This window comes from Apodemus sylvaticus, chromosome 4 (assembly GCF_947179515.1).
Source record: "Apodemus sylvaticus chromosome 4, mApoSyl1.1, whole genome shotgun sequence".
NCBI classification, from domain to species: Eukaryota; Metazoa; Chordata; class Mammalia; order Rodentia; family Muridae; genus Apodemus; species Apodemus sylvaticus.
In genome coordinates, this window is record NC_067475.1 from 39174842 (window position 1) to 39196217 (window position 21376).

Consider the following 21376-nt stretch of genomic DNA (forward strand, 5'->3'; position numbering starts at 1 on the left):
CGCTTTGTTTACATTTCTTCTCTATGATCTTACGACATCATGGCATAAACACTTTTCCCACCATGTTATGGCTGCTTTTCTTTATCATCTCATAGTTTGTGAGCTTCTTGACTTAAAAGATAATGCTTCATTCTGTTTTATATTCACAAAAAACATCATAAAACTTTTGGCATGTGGTAGGCTCTTAGTGAATGATAATTCATCATCTTCTCCTGCCAGGAAACATGCTGTTTTAAGTTAAAAATCTATCTTAAAGACATAACCATAGAATTTGAATGAACTCAAGAAGGTATGCATAATTGATTTGTTTTATTCTCTCCCAACAAAACATCTAAGGAGATCTTTGGGGAAAACCTTTAAATTTATGAAAAGATGCTGAATTCCACTCAAAAAATAAAACACAAAATTAAATTATTTTAAAATGTTATTTCTGTTCTCTATGGATTTAAAAAAAAATGTGATGGCAACCAGTTGTGTTAGCAAGACTTAGAAAGCTGGCCTGCATGCATCCCAGTGGCTCTGGAAGCTGTCCCACACGGCTATGAAACATGCTAAAAGAGACAGATACAGAAGCACTATACACAAAACCTCGGATGGAGCAGTTTCACTTTCAGAGATCCTATTTTACAGAAAGAAATACCATAAGATCTACTTTCACACATAACTGGGATATATAATAATTATGTAAATTAAGTAATGGACACAACTTGAATATCTATATTAGAGACTAGTTAAGTCTAGTTAAGTCATCTTTGTTACAGTTACACAAACAGTTCTCTGCCCTTAAAAAATTAAAGATTATTTTTAATTCTGCACACGTGCATGCATACACACACACAGGCACATAGGAAGAGAAATAGAAAGGAGAGATAAAAAGAGTTCTCAGCATACCCTGATTTCCACAATGTATTTTTAAAAGTACATACAAATTTCATAAATGCTCATCAGGTTGTGGATGAAAGGAAATAAGGAAAGTGCATCAAAGAAAAGTTGCAGCGCTGACTACAGGAGCTGGAGAGGCGGGGTAGACAGGAGAAGTGTCTCAGGAACACAGCTTTGATTTTGAAATATGTAATATTTTACTTGCTGGACATAATAAATGAGAAAGTGTGACGAGAAAGCAATGAGTGGGTCACCTGCACAGAATGTCACATTCTCTTCACAGACGACAGAAAAACAGTTCAAGTGACTCTGAGTACAGGACTCAGACTGTATGCTTTAGTAAAATTACAGGATAGGAATCCGAACACAAATTTTCAACTCATAAAATAATTTTGTGTGTATCCTTTAATTGGAATTACAAAAGCTTTTATGTACCACCTGGGAAAATGAACGACCCTAGCAGCGTCGTGGAGAATGGTGGAAAGGAAGTGAAAGGAGACTTGGGGTACTTGAATTTGATGTAAGGAAATAATTAGAAACAAAGATTCCATGCTTTGGTAAGCCCAGTCACCAGACATCAATGGATCCAGGTACCCAGTCACATGACATCAATGATAAACAATGACAAAGAGTTCTTTCTGCAAGTCCCCACATTTTACTACCTAACACTCAGCAATAGTGTGCTTGAAGAAACAACAAAGCAGGGTCAAATGAAAAGATCAGAGCAAATTTCCAGAACACACCCTTAAAAGATCTGCAGAAGAATTAGCTGCAGAAAATATGTACTAACTGTCATAGAGATGTCCAGCCCTCAGGAGTAAACAGCCTTAAACAGTATCAAAGGTATCAAAAGGTTGAAAAGTATTTATAAAAGAATCAAATTACAAAATTGGAGCTAAAGAAAGCAAAAGCTAAACTGAATAGCTCATGACAGGAGTTTAATAGCTGACATGATCAAGCCTGGAGAAGAGTTAGGTAGCTGTTGCTTATGCTATTTGAAAAGCACCCACAGAGACACACTCCAAAACTCCTCTGTAGGCCTGAAACTCACAACTGTGCATATTGCCTGTAAATACCATGCATTTCCTATTCTAAATACACACACCCAATGCCTTTGCCTTCTTTTTTTTTTCTTTTTTCTTTTTTTTTCTTTTTTCTTTTTTTTTATTCGATATATTTTTTATTTACATTTCAAATGATTTCCCCTTTTCTAGGCCCCCACTCCCCGAAAGTCCCATAAGCCCCCTTCTCTCCCCCTGTCCTCCCACCCACCCCTTCCCACTTCCCCGTTCTGGTTTTGCCCTATACTGCTTCACTGAGTCTTTCCAGAACAAGGGGCCACTCCTCCTTTCTTCTTGTACCTCATTTGATATATGGATTATGTTTGGGGTATTCCAGTTTTCTAGGTTAATATCCACTTATTAGTGAGTGCATACCATGAGTCACCTTTTGAGTCTGGGTTACCTCACTTAGTATGATGTGTTCTAGCTCCATCCATTTGCCTAAGAATTTCATGAATTCATTGTTTCTAATGGCTGAATAGTACTCCATTGTGTAGATATACCACATTTTTTGCATCCACTCTTCTGTTGAGGGATACCTGGGTTCTTTCCAGCATCTTGCAATTATAAATAGGGCTGCTATGAACATAGTAGAGCATGTATCCTTATTATATGGTGGGGAATCCTCTGGGTATATGCCCAGGAGTGGTATAGCAGGATCTTCTGGAAGTGAGGTGCCCAGTTTTCTGCGGAACCGCCAGACTGATTTCCAGAGTGGTTATACCAATTTGCAACCCCACCAGCAGTGGAGAAGTGTTCCTTTTTCTCCACACCCTCTCCAACACCTGCTGTCTCCTGAATTTTTAATCTCAGCCATTCCGACTGGTGTAAGATGAATTCTCAGGGTTGTTTTGATTTGCATTTCCCTAATGACTAATGAAGTTGAGCATTTTTTAAGATGCTTCTCCACCATCCGAAGTTCTTCAGGTGAGAATTCTTTGTTTAACTCTGTACCCCATTTTTAATAGGGTTGTTTGGTTTTCTGGAGTCTAACTTCTTGAGTTCTTTATATTTATTGGATATTAGCCCTCTATCTGATGTAGGATTGGTGAAGATCTTTTCCCAATTTGTTGGTTGCCGATTTGTCCTTTTGATGGTGTCCTTTGCTGTACAGAAACTTTGTAATTTTATGAGGTCCCATTTGTCAATTCTTGATCTTAGAGCATACGCTATTGGTGTTCTGTTCAGAAATTTTCTCCCTATACCGATGTACTCAAGGGTCTTCCCAAACCCAGCATAGCTAAAACTATTCTCAGCAACAAAAGAAATTCTGGGGGAATCAGTATCCCTGACCTCAAGCAATACTACAGAGCAATAATGTTAAAAACTGCATGGTATTGGTACAGTGACAGGCAGGCGGATCAATGGAACAGGATTGAAGATCCAGAAATGAACCCACACACCTATGGTCACTTGATCCTCGACAAAGGGGCTGAAAACATCCAATGGAAAAAAGATAGCCTTTTCAACTAATGGTGCTGGTTCAACTGGAGGTCAGCATGCATAAGAATGCAAATTGATCCATCCTTGTCTCCTTGTACTAAGCTCAAATCCAAATGGATCAAGGACCTCCACATAAAGCCAGACACTCTGAAGCTAATAGAAAAGAAACTGGGGAAGACCCTTGCCTTTGCCTTCTTTAATAACAACTAATTCTGCACAGAACTTGTAAATTTTTTAAAGTACAATGTCAAAAATAGCATGAGCTTCTTTTTTCTTCCTCAGAATCTCATAGATATAAAATTGGAACTTACACATCTTAATAAATTTCAACACATCATTTTTGTCCTTCTGACTTGAGAACATTCACTTTTCCCTTTAAAGGAAGTGTCCTATGGCCTCTCCCATAACAAGATTGCTGGCATCATTACCTGGTGCTTTGAGTCCATTATTAGGTAAAATAAAGGGTTCTGAGCACAGCTCTTAAAATACAAGGAAGGCTGGGATAGATTACCAGCTACTTGTGTGACAGATGGATGGATAACAGAGATGTTGCCCCAATGAAGACGGGCAGACAGGATGAAGAAGAACCAGGAGAAATCGTCTTGCTACTTAGACTACAATTTAAGGTTTTTTGGGTTGTTCACTTTTGGAATTATCCAGTTAATATCTGCAGAGCACTGCTGCTTCAGATAATTGAAAGCCCAGAAAACAATACCATAACCAAAATGGAGTACTGTATCCAGTTGGAAAGAAAAAGAGTGATGAATAAGTAAAGACTACCTTGGGGCATGACATCAACCGAAGTAGCTAATGGATAATTTAAAAGAGAAGGAGGAAGGAAAGCTTACTAAAAGAAAAAGTAGAGACCTCCCAAATCTGAAAAGGGAACTCGGGAAAAACTGAAGACTTTCATAGCAGCATACATTTGGATCAAAATGTCAAAAATGAGGAAGGGTTTTGAACGATGCAGAAGAAAACCAATCACCCACATTAAAGAGAGCCTTCCAAAGGCCACCAGCATATTTCTCCACAGAGACTTTCAAGGACACAAGTGGGGTGGGGGTGGGGGCATGAGGGGGTTCTATTCAAAGTGCTGAGTAAAGAAAACAATTCAAAAACCTGTCAAGCAAGAATGCTACATCCAGCAGAGCTGCCCTTCAAAGATGAAGGATACTTCAAAATGTTGGAAAATAAAAAATGATAAAGACAGTCCCAGATAAACAAAATAATTTTTATTTGCCCACAAAAAGTATAAAGGGGATTCTTTGGGTTAAGGGCTGGTTGAGAGCTCACTAGGAGAACTCACTGAGAGAGCACTGTAATCCCGGAATGACAGTGTCATCCCTCAGTCATGATGCAGAAGTTAGAAAACAAATGTGAAAAATATATGTAACTATGGAATACTACTTAAATCACACGATATAAAAACCCGAGTTCTGTGATAGCAATGGTAAAAAGGATGGCCAAAGAGTCTACTTTACTGAAGTTAGAGGTAAAAATTATTATGAGATAAAAATGTCAGCTTATGCTCGCAGATAATTAGATTTTAATGCCTTGGGCATCAAGGGAAATACTTACATAAGGTACAAAAATAGAAAATGAGAATAAATCAAAGTGCATTGTAATAAAAATTAGAAATCTAAAGAAAACCAGTGGAGAAAGACAAAGGGTCAAATTAGCTACAAAGACAGGTTAAAATGTGTAATAACGGTGCAGTGGTTCCTATTGGTAGTAAGTAATGCTAAACGCAAATGATAAAATTCTCAATCAAAAGACATAGAGTAACTAAGTAAAGACAAAATCCAAAATGTCACTATTGTTTACAAGACACTTTAGGTTTGACAATAATAAACTCCTTTGGATATGTGTGTGTGTGTGTGTGTGTGTGTGTGTGTGTGTATTATGTATATACACATATATGTATATATCTGCAGTACAGTGTGTGTGTATGTGTGTGTGTGTATGTGTATGTGTATGTCCAAGAGCAGTACAGCTGCATGTTTCTTTGAGGAATCTCTGGATCCACAAAGATTTCCATGGTGGCTGTACCAATTCACACTCCCTCCAGCAAGGAATAAATGTTCCCTTTCTGCTCATCTGGTGTCCTTTGTTTCTTTGATCCTTGATCTTGGGCATTCTACCTCCCAAGTGCTGTGATTAAAGATTTAAGTCACCACACCCAACTGGTTTAATTGTTTGAGGTATGTAGCTATCAAGAAAATACAAATTAAGCTGGGCAGTGGTGGCATGCCTATAATCCCAGCACTTGGGAGGCAAAGGCAGGTGGATTTCTGAGTTTCAGGCCAGCCTGGTCTACAGAGTGAGTTCCAGGACAGCCAGGGCTACACAGAGAAACCCTGTCTCTAAAACAAAACAAAAGAAAACAAAAAAGAAAAAAGGAAGGAAAAGAAAATACAAGTTAAAACTACCTCAGATGTTATTTTATCCCAGTCTGAATTCAAGGTCAGCCTGGTCTGTGTAGTGAGTTCCAAAACAACTAAAGCTAATAGGGGGACCTTGTCTAAAAACAACAACAAAGAAATCAAAATTAATTATAAAAATAAAAATCAAAGCCATTTATATTTCATCTTTGAGAACTGTTTGGATTCATGTTCCAGTTTTTAATTGGGTTGTTTCTTCTCTTGATGTTCAATTTTTTTCAGTTCTTTGTATATTCTAGAAATTAACCCCCTGTCAGATATGTAAATGGTAAAATTTCTCACCCCTACATTAGGATCAGTCTGTGATTTTTATACCTAACTATGTTTGTTTAACAAAGTTGGGTGTCCTTGCATTTGGTACAGCAATGCTTACAATTATAATATCCTCCCTATGAATTTTTTTTCTTTGATGAGTATGAAATATTCTTCCCTATCTCTTCTGATTAGTTTTGGTCGGAAAACTATTTTAAGAGCTGTAGAGATGGCTCAGGGGTTAAGAGCACTGGCCGCTCTTCCAAAGGACCCAAGTTCAATTAACCCCATGGTCACTCACAACTGTCTAGCTCTGCTCCAGTGTATCCAACTCACTCACACATGGAGGCAAAACATCAATGTACATAAAATGAAAATAAGTGAAATATTTTTTAAAACTATTTTATCAGATACTAGAGTATCTATATCTTCTCTTTGTCTTATTTGTTGGGAGCATCTTCTTCCATCCCATAGCAGTGCCTGACCTTGGTGGTAAGCTATCGTTTGAGGAAGCAAAAAGATGTATTGTGTTTTCTGATCTATCCTGTGTGTCTCTGCCTTTTTGTTGGGGAACTGAAACTGTTAAAATTGAGAGTTGCTATTTAATAATGTTTATTCCTGTCACTTTGCTGGAGTTGTGTTTCTTTCTTGGTGGTTAGCTATTCTTGAATTATGTATTCCTTGTGGTGTGTTTTCATATTCTTTTCAGGCAAAGTATTTGTCCTAATATTCTTCTGTAGAGCAGGGTTTATGGAAATAAATTCCTTAAATCTTTTTTTATTATAGAAAGGTTTTCTTTTTTCTTCAATTACGGGTGATGGTTTTGTTGGGTTTGGAAGTTTGGGTTGGCAGCTGTGGTCACTTAGAACTTGTAGAATATCTGTCAAGACCCTTCAGCCTTTTAAAATCCCCACTCAAAAGTCAGGTATTACTGAGTGTGACAGGCCTGCCTCTGTGTGTTTTCTCTCTTGCTGCTCTCAATAACCCTTCGTTTGCCCTGTGCATTTTGTGTTTGATTATTATGTGTTGTGGAGAGTTTCTCTTCCCGTCCTGGTTGCTTTGTGTTCTGAATACCTCTTGCAGGTTAATAGTCACCTCTTTCTTTAGATTTAGCAAATTTCTTCTATCATTTTCTTGAAAATATTTCCTCTGCCCTTTGACCTGCGTTTCTTCTCCTTATATTCCTACTATTTGCAAGTTTGGTAATTTTTTAGTGTTTCAGATTTTCTGAATGTTCTCTTCTTGAGAGTTTTTACATTGAATATGTTCTTTGACTGAGTGGTTCGCTTCCTCTACCTTGTTTTCTAGGCCCGACATTCTCTCTTCTATATGACATTCTCTCTGTTTGATGTCCCGAGTTTTTAGAGTTTTATTTTATTTTGGCTTTTCTTTGGAGAGTGTGTCTCTTTATTAATTCCATTTTCTTCTCTTGAATTTTTGTCACAGTTTCATCCTCAGTCAGGCATCTGTTCATGTCCTCCTTGAGATCAGTGAGCAAACTTATAATTGCTATTTTGGAGTCATTTTCCTATGCACTATTTAAGGTGCTTTTCTCAAAAAAACATTAAACTAAGCATGCTGATTTGAAGAAGAGACACATGTCTTCACTGTTTATGTGTTTGTGATCAAACGTAGACATGTGACATCAGGTGCTCGCTGGTAGTTCTTGGGGGATTTCCGATCTCCCATGTTTGATCTTATCTCAACCTATCAGCATGTGGGTCACTTGACTGGTGGTTGGTGTGAACTATTGGAAGCACTATAGCTTGGCTTGCAAATGGGTTGCAAAAGTGGTGTCATCCCAGTGGCAGTCCTGGTCAGAGTCTAAGGGTGTGGGTGGGTACCAGACAGGATGGTGAGTGGGGAAACGGGCAGGCAGGTGAAAGGGAAAAGGGTCCAACACCCAGATGACTTGTTGTCACCACATTTTAAAAGAAGAAATAACTAAAATATTTTTACTCTTTTGATAGTATGTTTTTAATATTTAATATTATTATGTTAATCATGAAGGAACAAATTAAATGAGTCTAAACTTTGATGTATCCTAAAAAGCAAATATCCTCAACTTGTAACAAAATATAAACTATTGCATTTTGAAAGGATATTATAGGGGGCTAGAGCAATGGGTCAGTCACTTGGAAAGCTCACTGCTCCTTCAGAGTCCCCATGTCATGTCCCCAGCAATCGCATTAGGTAGCTCATAACCACCAGAACTCCAGCTCCAAGAGACATGCTACTATCTTCTGGCCTGCACAGGCAATAGTACACACACAATTTTTAAAAATAAATCATTTAAAGGAGACTTAGAATTTAAAAAGAAACTATAAGATGGTGTGACCTAATATAATTTGTAAATCCTTTGAATTCAAAATGCATTTGGCCATTTATTTTCCAGTTCCTAATTCTGGATGACAAAATATTCCTCAAACAGTGGCTTTTAAACATTATAGTATGAGCACCAATTTCCTCTCTAGGTCTGGGCTAAGGAAGGCAGGCAGTGGGCAAAAGAAGGCATGCAGTGGACAAAGGAAGGTGTGCACTGGGCTGAGGAAGGTGTGCACGGGGCTGAGGAAGGTGCGCACTGGGCTGAGGAAGGTGTGCACTGGGCTGAGGAAGGTGTGCACTGGGCTGAGGAAGGTGTGCACTGGACTGAGGAAGGTGTGCACTGGGCTGAGGAAGGTGCGCACTGGGCTGAGGAAGGTGTACACTGGGCTGAGGAAGGTGTGCACTGGGCTGAGGAAGGTGTGCACTGGGCTGAGGAAGGTGTGCACTGGGCTGAGGAAGGTGCGCACTGGATAAGGAAGGTGTGCACTGAGCTGAGGAAGGTGTGCACTGGGCTGAGGAAGGTGTGCACTGGGCTGAGGAAGGTGCGCACTGGATAAGGAAGGTGCACACTGGGCTGAGGAAGGTGTGCACTGGGCTGAGGAAGGTGTGCACTGGGCTGAGGAAGGTGTGCACTGGATAAGGAAGGTGTGCACTGGGCTGAGGAAGGTGTGCACTGGATAAGGAAGGTGTGCACTGGGCTGAGGAAGGTGTGCACTGGGCTGAGGAAGGTGTGCACTGGGCTGAGGAAGGTGTGCACTGGGCTGAGGAAGGTGTGCACTGGATAAGGAAGGTGTGCACTGGGCTGAGGAAGGTGTGCACTGGGCTGAGGAAGGTGTGCACTGGGCTGAGGAAGGTGCGCACTGGATAAGGAAGGTGCGCACTGGGCTGAGGAAGGTGTGCACTGGGCTGAGGAAGGTGTGCACTGGGCTGAGGAAGGTGTGCACTGGATAAGGAAGGTGTGCACTGGGCTGAGGAAGGTGCGCACTGGATAAGGAAGGTGCGCACTGGGCTGAGGAAGGTGTGCACTGGGCTGAGGAAGGTGTGCACTGGGCTGAGGAAGGTGTGCACTGGATAAGGAAGGTGTGCACTGGATAAGGAAGGTGCGCACTGGGCTGAGGAAGGTGTGCACTGGGCTGAGGAAGGTGTGCACTGGGCTGAGGAAGGTGTGCACTGGATAAGGAAGGTGTGCACTGGATAAGGAAGGTGTGCACTGGGCTAAGGAAGGTGTGCACTGGGCTGAGGAAGGTGTGCACTGGGCTGAGGAAGGTGCGCACTGGATAAGGAAGGTGCGCACTGGGCTGAGGAAGGTGTGCACTGGGCTGAGGAAGGTGTGCACTGGGCTGAGGAAGGTGTGCACTGGATAAGGAAGGTGTGCACTGGGCTGAGGAAGGTGTGCACTGGGCTGAGGAAGGTGTGCACTGGATAAGGAAGGTGTGCACTGGGCTGAGGAAGGTGTGCACGGGGCTGAGGAAGGTGTGCACTGGGCTGAGGAAGGTGTGCACTGCCTAAAGGTGCCTACTCGGTTTTTCTTGACAAGCTTCCCTGGGCTTCAGTCACTGTGACAAGCACTGAAAGCTGGTGGCTGACACAGTAGGAAGCTGCTGTGATATTTGCTCCTTTCATTCAGTCTTGGTTCTCTGTGGAACTGTGCATGTCTCTAGAGGTCATGTGAAGGTGCTCTGCAGAGACACTAATCCAGTCACACAGGGAACTGGATGATTGGGTTCAGGCCTCATGTTTTTCAAGATTGGCTTATGAGACCCTGTCTGTGTAAGCCCGTGAGTGGCCCTGGTGTTTCCCTGGTGAGCTTTCGTCTCCCACTGCCCTTGTGTTCTTTCACGTCCAAACGCTTTTCTGAGATGTATCCCTTACAATGAGTAGCCAGACTAGGACATGCAGGTGAATTCTGTTAAAAAGAAATGAAGGTCACAAGTGTGGACCATGGTTGTTCTGCTCTCAGGATAACCTGATACTGAGGGCACAGGCCAGTTGTGTGGCTCATGAACAGTGCAGGGCTGGGACAGCAAGGGGAAGGTGACACACTCCGCTGCGGTTTCCTCTGTGCCACAACACCATCATCTGATGAGAAGCTAGATGCTTACTTTTGTTTCATTATTTTTTTATTGGTTATTTTATTTATTTACATCTCAAATGTTCTTCCCCTTCCCAGTTTCCCCTCCACAAGCCCCCTATCCCCTCCTCCCTCTCCTGCCTCTGTGAGGGTGCTCCCCCACCTGCCCACCCTCTCCTGCCTCTATGAGGGTGCTCCCCCACCTGCCCACCCTCTCCTGCCTCTATGAGGGTGCTCCCCCACCTGCCCACCCACTCCTGCCTCAATGGCCTAGCATTCCCCTATCCTGGGTCATCAAGCCTCCACAGGACCAAGGAGCTCCCCTCCCAGTGATGCCAGATAAGGCCATCCTCTGCTACATATCCAGCTGGAGCCATGGGTACCCCCTGTGTGCTCTTTTGGTTGGTGGTTTAGTCCCTAGGAGCTTTGTGGGAGTCTGGTTGGTTGATATTGTTGTTCTTCCTATGAGGTTGCAAAGCCGGTCATCTCCTTCAGTCCTTGCCCTAACTCCTTCATTGGTGTCCCAGTGCTCAGTCTAATGGTTGGCTGTGAGCATCCGCATCTGTATTGGTCTGGCTCTGGCAGAGCCTCTCAGGGGACAGCTATATCAGGCTCCTGTCAGCAGGCACTTCTTGGCATCAGCAATTCTAGGTGCTAGAAATCAAGGTTTCAAAAGTATTACCAAGACATCATAATGCTCACTGCATCCATGGTCAGGACACACTCCAAGTAAGACTCTTTAGCCTCAGAAAAGGGTCCAGATGTTCATATAAAGCAAAAGACAAGTATGGAGAGCCCTGGCTAAACAGCCTACCATCATTACCTTGAGGTTTCTACTTCTTCTCTTACTACTCTGCCATGCTGGAGTTTCATTATTAAATATCTAGTTCAAGGAAAGAGTCCAAAAGAAAAAAAACCACATTAATTGTGATGAAAGAAAAATAGAAACAAGGTCAATGTCCAACTGAACGAAAAAGCTTTTAAATTGGTGCCTATTTAAAAACATGATTATGGATGCTATTGGTAATAACATGCTATGAAATATCTTAACTGTCAAATTATGAATTAATACAAATACACAGATATTTTTAGATGAAATAATTGCAGCCCTTTCTGAGAGTTTAAAAGATCCTTTTCTTCAAACTTCAAAGCACTAGCATTGACTCAAAGTTTGCAGGAGAAGAGGTAAACACTAGTAATGATGGTAATGTAATAATAATGTCTTCCTCCATCAAAAAGCTGAGTGGACTGTACCACTAGACAAAAAGGTCACCAAGGATCAGACCATGAAAGGGGAATCAAATAATATATGCATATACATATACATACACATACACATACACATATACATACATACATATATATACATAGTATATATACATATATGTGTGTATGTGTATGTGTATATATATGTGTGTGTGTGTGTGTGTAGATGTATATATGACTTTGACTGATATCTCTGACAGTATCTCTGACTTTGTCTGATACTTTACAAATGTGGAAGTTTAAAACTGGAGTTTAAAAAGATTTCATATACTTCATGATAGGGACACAAATAGGGGGGAAAAATCGCATTACTCCTGTCACTGAGCTCTGATGACAGAACAACTGTGGTCCACACCTGTGACCTTCAACTTTTTTTAGACAGAATTCATGCATATATCCTAGTCTGGCTACTCATTATAAAGGAGACATTTCAGAATAGAATTTGAACATGAATGAAAGAATGAAACAACAGTGGGAAATGAAAACTGCCAAAGAAAAATACACAAAAGAGAATCCAAGGAACTGAGAAAACACAGATATGTGGCAGCCCAGACATCTTCCATGCCAAATACACAGCCCCAGCGTGGTGCTCTGAATAGAAATGCCCGTATTGTAGCAGAGGATGCCCTTGTTGGACATCAAAGGGAGGAGAGGCCCTTGACCCTGAGAAGGCTCAATACCCCAGTATAGGGGAAAGCCAGGACAGGGAAGAGGGAGTGGGTGGGTTGGTGAGCAGGGGGAGGGGAAGGGGATGGGGGTTTTCAGAGGGGAAACCAGGAACATGGAAAACATTTGAAATATAAATAAAATATCTAATAAAAAAAGAAAGAGGAAAAAAAGAAAAGAAATGCCCCTTTTGACTTATGTGTTTGAATGTTTGGCCCATGGGGAATGGCACTATTAGGAAGTGTGCCCTTGTTCATATTAGAGGGGGGCGTGTCACTGTGGAGGTGGGTTTTGAGGTGTCCTATGCTCAAGCTTTGCCCAGTGTGGAATCTGGTCTCCTCCTCGCTGCCCGTGGATCAAGATGTAAAACTCCTCCAGCGCCATGTCTGCTGCAGGCTGTCTTGCACCCTGCCACCCTGATAATGGGCTGAACCTCTGAACCTGTAAGCCAGCCTCAATTAAATGTTTTCCTTTATAACAGTTGCCTTGGATACAGTGTCTCTTCACAGCACTTCATAAACCCCAAACTAAGACGCGAGGCAATGCAAGGTTGGTAGATTGGTAATGAGTGTCCTGTATTCTGCCATGAGAGGAAGGTAGTTACAATTATTTTAGGTAAAGCGCCTCTCTAGCTGTCTCCTTCAGGTTCTTAGTGGATGTAGCATTTCTTTTGATTTAGTTTTATAAAAAGTAAATATCCAGCACAAGATTTATAAGCTGTCTTCTCAATCGATGCCCCTGAGAAAAGTTGATGCCAGATGTGGTATTTGGCTTACCTGCCTACCTAAAAGCTGAAGAAGAGATTTAATAGCAACTCCATTACCAGGATACTGTAGGGTATTTTGCTAGTACAGCTTTAAAAATGGAATTAAACCATCAGCTGAAGCCTTCTGTGCCTCTGTGTTTTAAATCCAAGGCTGCTCGTTGTATAAACTTGATTTCTGTGGTTTAACTTTAGGCTGTTTTCTGGGGTCCTCCCATGTACCAGGAATGCGTCAGAAGCATAGCTTCATTTCCTGTGGAGGCTGGAAACTGTTAACAGCAAAGTTTGGAGACAGTCTGAATGAGTGCTTTGCCATATGTTAAACTAAACTTGATATGAAAAATCATATCAGCTTCCAGTTTCCCAGAACATTCAAAAGGGGGAAAAAAAGGAAAGGAAGCAGCTCCCGCTTTATAAATATAAAAAGCATCTGTCGGCACAGGAAATTCTGCTCTGTCATTTTCACAAATAATCCCTACTTATCTGTACAAGAGAAATCAGATCTGATGAACTCTATAGGAAATGACGTGCTGTTTTGTTTAACATTCAAAGTAGCTAGCCATGGTTCCACGTGGTTGGCTGACTGCTGCACTACCATTGCATGGAGATCTCGGCAGCACTGCCCAGTGTGGTCCTGAAGCGTTGATGTTTCCACGTTAAACCTTCTGTGAAATATGTTTGTGGTTAAATGGTCCCACCACCATCTTCAACTCGGGAAGACTCGAGCATTCACAAAATGTGGCCGTTTCTCCCGAATGTCTTATTTATCACTGAATTTCCCCAGAGTCAGTCACCCAGATACAATGCCCTTCACTTAATTGGCAGTACCACTTTGTGAAGTAGGTTGCTTGATTGATCAATTGATTGATTGGTTGGTTGGCTGGCTGGCTGGCTGACTGGCTGGCTGGCTGGCTGGCTGGCTAGCTGGCTGGCTGGTTGGTTGGTTGGTTGGTTGGTTGGTTGGTTGGTTGGTTGGTTGGTAGATGTGATCTCTGGCTGCTTGGTTGGTTGGTTGGTTGGTTGGTTGGTTGGTTGGTTGGTTGGTTGGTTGGTTAGTTGGTTGGTTGTTAGATGTGATCTCTGGTTGCTTGGTTGGTTGGTTGGTTGGTTGGTTGGTTGGTTGGTCGGTTGTTAGATGTGATCTTACTATGTAGCCCTGACTAGTCTGGAACTCGATATGTAGACCAACCCAGCCATGAACTCATAGAGAACCAGTGCCTCAGCCTCCTGAGATGCTGGGATTAAAGTCCTTCACCACCACATCTGGCTGTTAGTAGCACTTTTGTTTTAACTTATTCACTTTACATCCCACTCTCTCCCAGCACTCCTGGTCACCCCTCCCACAATCCTTCCCTCATCCCCCTTCTCTTCTCCACTGAGAGGGTGGGGGCCCTCCTGGGTATCCCCCCACCCTGGTACATCATATTTCTGTGGGGCTAGATTCATCCTCTCTCACTGAGGCCAGACAAGACAGCCCAGCTAGAAGAACATATCCCATAGACAGGCAACAGCTTTTGGGATAGCCCCCACTCCAGTTGTTTTGGACCTACAAGAAGACCAAGCTACACATCTGCTACATATGTATAGGGAGGCCTAGGTTCAGCCCATGTTTGCTTTTTGGTTAGTAGTTCAGTCTCTGAGAGCCTCAAGGGTCCAGTTGACTCTTTTGGTCTTCCTATGGAGTTCCTATCCCTTTAGGGGCCTGCAATTCTTCCTCCTATTCTTCCATAATAGTTCCCAAGCTACAGCCACAGTTTGGCTGTGGGTCTCTGCATCTGTCTGAGTCAGCTGCTTGGTAGAGCCTCTCAGAGGACAGCTGTGCTACATTCCTGTCTGCAAGCATAACAGACTAATCAGTAGTGTCAGGGATTGGTGCTCGCCCACGGGATGGGTCTCAAGTTGGACTGGTTATTGAATGACCATTCCCTCAGTCTCTGCTCCATTCCCCATCCCTGCATTTCTGGTAGACAGGATAAATTTGGGGTAGAAAGTTTTGTGTGTGGGTGGGTGTCCCTATTGCTCCACTGGGGTTCCTGCCTGTCTACAGGAGGATCTCTTCAGATTCCATATCCCCAATGCTGTGAGTCATAACTAAGGTCACCCCCATTGATTCTTGGGCTACTACCTTATCCCAGGCCTCCGTCTCATCCTAAAGATGCCCCTTGCCTCCCCACCCCTGTCAATTGCAGATTTCCATTCATTCTCATGGCCAATCCAGTTCCCTCCCTCCATCTGTGTCTTATAACTATTTTATTCCCCCTTCTAAGTGAGATTCAAGCATCCTCAAATGTGCCTTCCTTCTTGTTTAGCTTCTTTGGGTCTACAGTATAGCACGGGTAATCTGTATTTTATGACTAATATCCACTTATAAATGAATACATACCATGCATGTCATTTTGGGACTAGGTCACCTCACTCATGATGATATTCTCAAGATCCTCCATTTGCCAGCAAAATTCATGTCATTGATTTTAATAGCTGGGTAGTATTCCATTATTTAGATGTATTTTCCTTATCTATTCTTCAGTTGAAGGACATCTAGGTTGTTTCCAGTTTCTGGCTATTAAAAATAAAGCTGCTGTGAGCATAGTTGAGTAAGTATCTTTTTGTAGGATATTAGAGCATCTTTTGGGTATTTGCCCAGGAGTGGTATAGCTGGGTCTTGAGGTAGAACTACTCCCAGTTTTCTGAGAAACCGCCAAATTGATTTCCAAAATGGTTATGCAAGTCTGCACTCACACCAGCAATGGAGGAGTGTTCCCTTGCTCCACATCCTTGCCAGCATGTGTGAGGGATATTGATTTTTTGATCTTAGACATTCTGATGGAATCTCAGGGTTGTTTTCTGACTTATATTTCCCTGATGACCAAGGACTTAGAACATTTAAGTGCTTCTCAGCCATTTGAGATTCCTTTTTTAGGAATATCTCTGAGACGGTCTCTCAGCCCACTTCCCCAGTGTGACTCCCCATTTTGCAGTGTCTTTCACTCAGAGGACTGTCTTGTGGCTTCCATCAGATGAACAAGCATACAAGCGGGATGCCGTCGGCCGCCGTCTGCAAGGCCTTCCTTCTCGCCATCTGCTCGCAGTCCCCGTTTCAGCAGCAACAGCTCTTGCTCTCTTGGCTACAAGCTCTCATCGATACGATGTTTGTCCTTCGTTTCCTTGGTTGTTTTCTAGCACCACAGACATCCCGAAGACTTTTTCTCACAGACTCTTGGCCCATTTCTTGGAGTAGCTGTTTGTGTGATGTTTCCAACTAAAATTCTTTAACTGCAAAATCATTCTGCTTTGGATCCCTCTCTCCAACATTTTAGTCATTTTCCTTATTTAGTAAACTGAGATTCTCTTCCTTTTCCTCTTCCTCTTCCTCTTCCTCTTCCTCTTCTTCTGCTGCTGCTGCTTCTCCTCCTTCTCCCCCTTCCCCTCCCCCTCCTCCTCCTCCTCCTCCTCCTCCTCCTCCTTCTCCTCCTCCTCACTCAAGTCCATTTCTTCAGTCACATGCTCACAATCCTCATTCACAAGTCACCAGGGGTCTCTTCATTTACAACCTTCCATGTTTCAAAGGTTGCCATGCCCTGATGTTTCTTTGAAAACTTCTTTAGAAAGACACACACCTATTCCTCCATCTAATCCAAGAAGCACTAAAATGACTCTCCCGGAGTTTTAAAAAAAAAAAATGCACCTTTTTCCTCTTTCCTCCCAAACTGGAGGCCGAAGCTATTTGTCCTACTTAACAGAACTAAAACTGTATCCATCCGTATGTCATTGATAACGCTCAGTGTGTGCCCTGTTTCTTCCTGTTTCTGAGGCTGTGCATAAAGTATTCTCTCAGCTTGGCATATGTAGGAAAGGGACTTGACACATATTATAACAAGCAATTCTATTATGAATCAGAGCGCTCTGGAGAACAGAAAGACTCTCTATAAATGTGCAGTTTAAGCAACGGACAGCCTCACCTCTGCAAGAAGGGAAACAGAAAATGCAAGTGTGCATCTTTATGTTTTATTTGCTCTAGGAAAATTTCATCAAGAAGGTATTGTATTCCTTCATTCCTAGCATTCCAGAAGCAGAGGCAGGAGGATCTCTGTGAGCTCAAGTTTAGCCTTTTGGGACTGGATTACCTTACATATTAAGTTCTAGGACTTTGGACATTAAAGACTTTGTGTACAGAGACCTTGTTGGAAAGGAAAAGGAAAGGGAAGGGAAGGGAAGGGAGGGAAGGGGAGGGGAGGGGAGGGGAGGGAAGGGAAGGGAAAGGAAGAGAAGAAAAGAAAAGAAAAGAAAAGAAAAGAAAAGAAAGAAAAAAGAAAGAAAAGAAAAGAGAGGGAGGGAGGAGAGGGGAGGGGAGGGGAAGGGAGGGCAAGAGAGGGGAGGGGAGGGGAGGGCAGGAGAGGGGAGGGAAGGGGAGGGGAGAGGAGGGGAGGGGAGGGGAGAGGCTTCCTGTCCTGTTTGAGCTCCTGTCCTGTCTTCCTTTGGTGATGAATGGTAATGTAGAAATGTGAGCCTCTCCAAGTCACTTTTGGTCATGATGTTTCGTCATAGCGATAGTCATAACTAAGGGACAACAGTATATGCTAGAATTAGGGATAAATGGGCTCTGTGAGTAATCACATAGCCACATATGTTAACACAGAGAGAGATGGGCTCCGTGGGCAGTATGTATAGTACTGTATGCTAGCAGACTTAGAGAAACCTGCACTGAAGCGTGAGGATGTGTATGGGGGGAAAGAGAAAATCTCAAAGCTGTTAAAATAAAAGAGAGGTATAGAGTCGCATGCACAGTCTTCTTCCACTTCTGTACATGTGGTTACAGACTTAAAGAGAGAATGCCTGTATAGAATTGCTTAGACATAAAATATTTCTAGAGCACATGCATGGCATAGGGTTGGTAATAGAGAGAAACTGTGATATAGATTTGCAAGAGGAGTTGCTGGAAAACCACAGTGAGCAGTTCTATGCCACAATAAAGCATGGGTCAGAGGACGGCAGGTTGGCACACCTCACACACAAGGAGAATGAAGGCACTGTGCGTCTGAGGAGCATGCTCTGCCAGTTTCACAGCTGAAGTGCTTCTGACCTGAAGGTCTATGCCTGACCCAGTGCTGCAGAACAATAGCTTGTCTTGCCTGCAGCAAATGGACAAAATTTAAGCTTTTTAGCATTTTGTTCCTTCTACATTTTTACACAGCTCCATTCTGACCTGACTCTTAACAGCTGATATTGGCTTGCCCTGTTCAGCCCTGGAAAAACTACTGCTCTTAATTTATTTCATGGCAAATTTCATTTATTTAAACATCATCCAAAGTCACTGGACTGGGACTCAAGTAGGGTCCCAGAGATCAGGAAGCAGCCTGTGTGGGTCTGAGCTAACTAAGCCTTCTCTCTGCAAATATGTTATGTTTGTGGGGGTCGGTGATCTTGTGGGACTCCTAACAGTGGGATCGGGGCTGTGTCTGCCTCTTTTGCCTGCCTTTGGGATCCTTTACCTTCTGCTGGGTTTCCTCATCCACCCTTCAAGTGAGAATGTGTGCCTGGCCTTATTCTAGCTTGTTATTCATATTTGCTTGGTGTCTCTGGAAGTCCTGCTGTTTTCTGAGAAAGGCAGGATCGGTGGAAAGGGGAGGCATGGAGAAACTGGGGGAAGAGGAAGGAGAAACTGTAGTTAAGGTGTAATATATATGAGTGAAGAATAATTTTTTAAGTGTGTTTCAATTAAAACAGTTATATGCAGCTTCTGTGGAAGTCACCCATCGTCAATTCCTTCTCATAAAGGTGGGGCATCTTGGGTTGTTTCATGGGTATCTAGCAGGTATTTTTTCTTCATTCTGCTCTTTGTTGTTGTTAGAGTATTTACTCTCTACAAAAAGAAATGAAATTCTGAACTAACTTGGAACTTCCATGACTTCTCATAAAACACTGGATTAAAGGAGCCATCTTAAATAAGTAAACAAATATTTTAAAATATTGTTTTTAAATAATCAGAAGCATAGCAAGCAGAGCAAAGGAAACAACTCCGTGAAGGAAGATCCTAACAAGGAAGGAAACCTTCGCCAGCATGAATTTGATGGGAAATTAATATCTGGAATGAAGAACTCAATAAATTAAACAACAAGACAACTCCAAAAGTATCCAGTCAATAGGTAGACCAGTGAATTAGAGAACTCTCAAAAGTAGAAATACTAGTGGTCAATTGATATATGAAAAAATGTTGAACAACCATAGATATCAGAGAAATGCTGGTAAAAAAAAATAAAATAAAAACTGCTCTGTCTCTCCCCCTAGTCAAAAGCCTAGTGGGGATATAAAATATCCACTCTAGAATTAATGTGGAGGTTCATCACAAAACTCAAAATGGAATTTAGCCATAGTATTCATAATGAAATATGTAATTCATGTGTTCATTTAAAAAATAATGGTAAATAAATAAAGCAGAAACTTTATCAGGGAGTCCCCACCCTTTTAACATATAGTACTGACTTTTTTAAAGTAAATTAAAGTATAATTGGTCTCTGATTGGTCTCTGAAGGCAGAGATGGCAGGTCTTCAGTGACCAATCATGCCCAAGGTGATGAGTCCTCTGCTGAGTGAATCCCTCTCCCAATCAATCTCTTTTTTGTGGCCCTCCCATTGCAGCCTCTCCTTGTGTCACATTTCTATGTGCTTCATGTGATTTTGGGTTGTTTTTGTTTTTTTGTTTTTTAGTCAATATATTCTTTATTTACATTTCAAATGATTTCCCTTTTCCTGGATCCCCCTCCTCAAAAAGTCCCATAAGCCCTCTTCCCTCCCCCTGTTCCCCAATCCACCCCTTCCCACTTCCCTGTCCTGGTATTCCCCTACACTGCAAAACTGAGCCTTTCCAGAACCAGAGGCCACTCCTTCCTTCTTCTTGGGCATCATTTGATATGTGAATTGTGTCTTGGGTATTCCAAGCTTCTAGGCTAATTCCACTTATCAGTGAATGCATACCATAAGTATTCGTTTGTGATTGGATTGCCTAACACAGGATGATATTCTCCAGTTCCATCCATTTGTCCAAGAATTTCATGAATTCATTGTTTTTAATGGCTGAATAGTACTCCATTGTGTATATATACCACATTTTCTGTATCCATTCCTCCGTTGAGGGACATCTGGTTTCTTTCCAGCTTCTGGCTATTATAAATAGGGCTGCTATGAACATAGTGGAGCATATGTCCTTATTACATGCTGGGGAATCCTCTGAGTATATGCCCAGGAGTGGTAGGTATAGCAGGGTCCTCTGGAAGTATCATTCCCAGTTTTCTGAGGAATGAACAGACTGATTTGCAGAGTGGTTGTAACAGCTTGCAATCCAACCAGCAGTGGAGGAGTGTTCCTCTTTCTCCACATCTTTGCCAACACCTGCTATCTCCTGAGTTTTTCATCTTGGCCATTCTGACTGGTGTGAGGTGAAATCTCAGGGTTGTTTTGATTTGCATTTCCCTAATGACTAAGAATGTTGAACATTTCTTTATGTGCTTCTTAGCCATTTGATAGTCCTCAGGTGAAAATTCTTTGTTTATCTCTGAACCCCATTTTTGTTGGGGTTATTTGGCTCTCTGAAGTCTACCTTCTTGAGTTCTTTGTATATCTTGGACATAAGCCCTCTGTCAGATGTACTGTTTGTAAAGATCTTTTTCCAGTTTGTTGATTGCTGTTTTGTCCTTTTGACAATGTCCTTTGCCTTACAGAAACTTAGTAATTTTATGAGGTCCCATTTGTCAATTATTGATCATAGAGCATAAGCTATTGATATTCTGTTCAGGAAAATTTCCCCTGTGCCCATGTCCTCAAGGGTCTTCCCCAGTTTCTTTTCTATTAGTTTCAGTGTGTCTAATTTTCTGTGGATGTCCTTGACTCACTTGGACTTTACCTTAGTACAAGGAGATAAGAGTGGATCAATTTGCATTCTTCTGCATGCTGACCTCCAGTTGAACCAGCACCATTTGTTGAAAAGGCTTTTTTCCACTGGATGGTTGTAGCTCTTTTGTCAAAGGTGCATGGGTTCATTTTTGGCTCTTCAATTCTATTCCACTGATCTACCTGCCTGTCACTGTACCAATGTCATACAGTTTTAACACTATTGTTCTGTAGTATTGTTTGAGTTCAGGGATACTGATTCCCCCAGAAGTTCTTTTAGTGTTGAGGATAGTTTTAGCTATCCTGGGTTTTTTTATTATTC

The 21376-nt window shown here is 42.1% G+C and overlaps 1 protein-coding gene across 1 annotated transcript in view; it reads left to right on the forward strand.

Moving 5' to 3' along the window:
- The window catches only part of LOC127682716 (bifunctional heparan sulfate N-deacetylase/N-sulfotransferase 3), a 170727-nt gene that overhangs the window by 100151 nt on the left and 49200 nt on the right, over window positions 1-21376 (forward strand). The window lies entirely within an intron of this gene.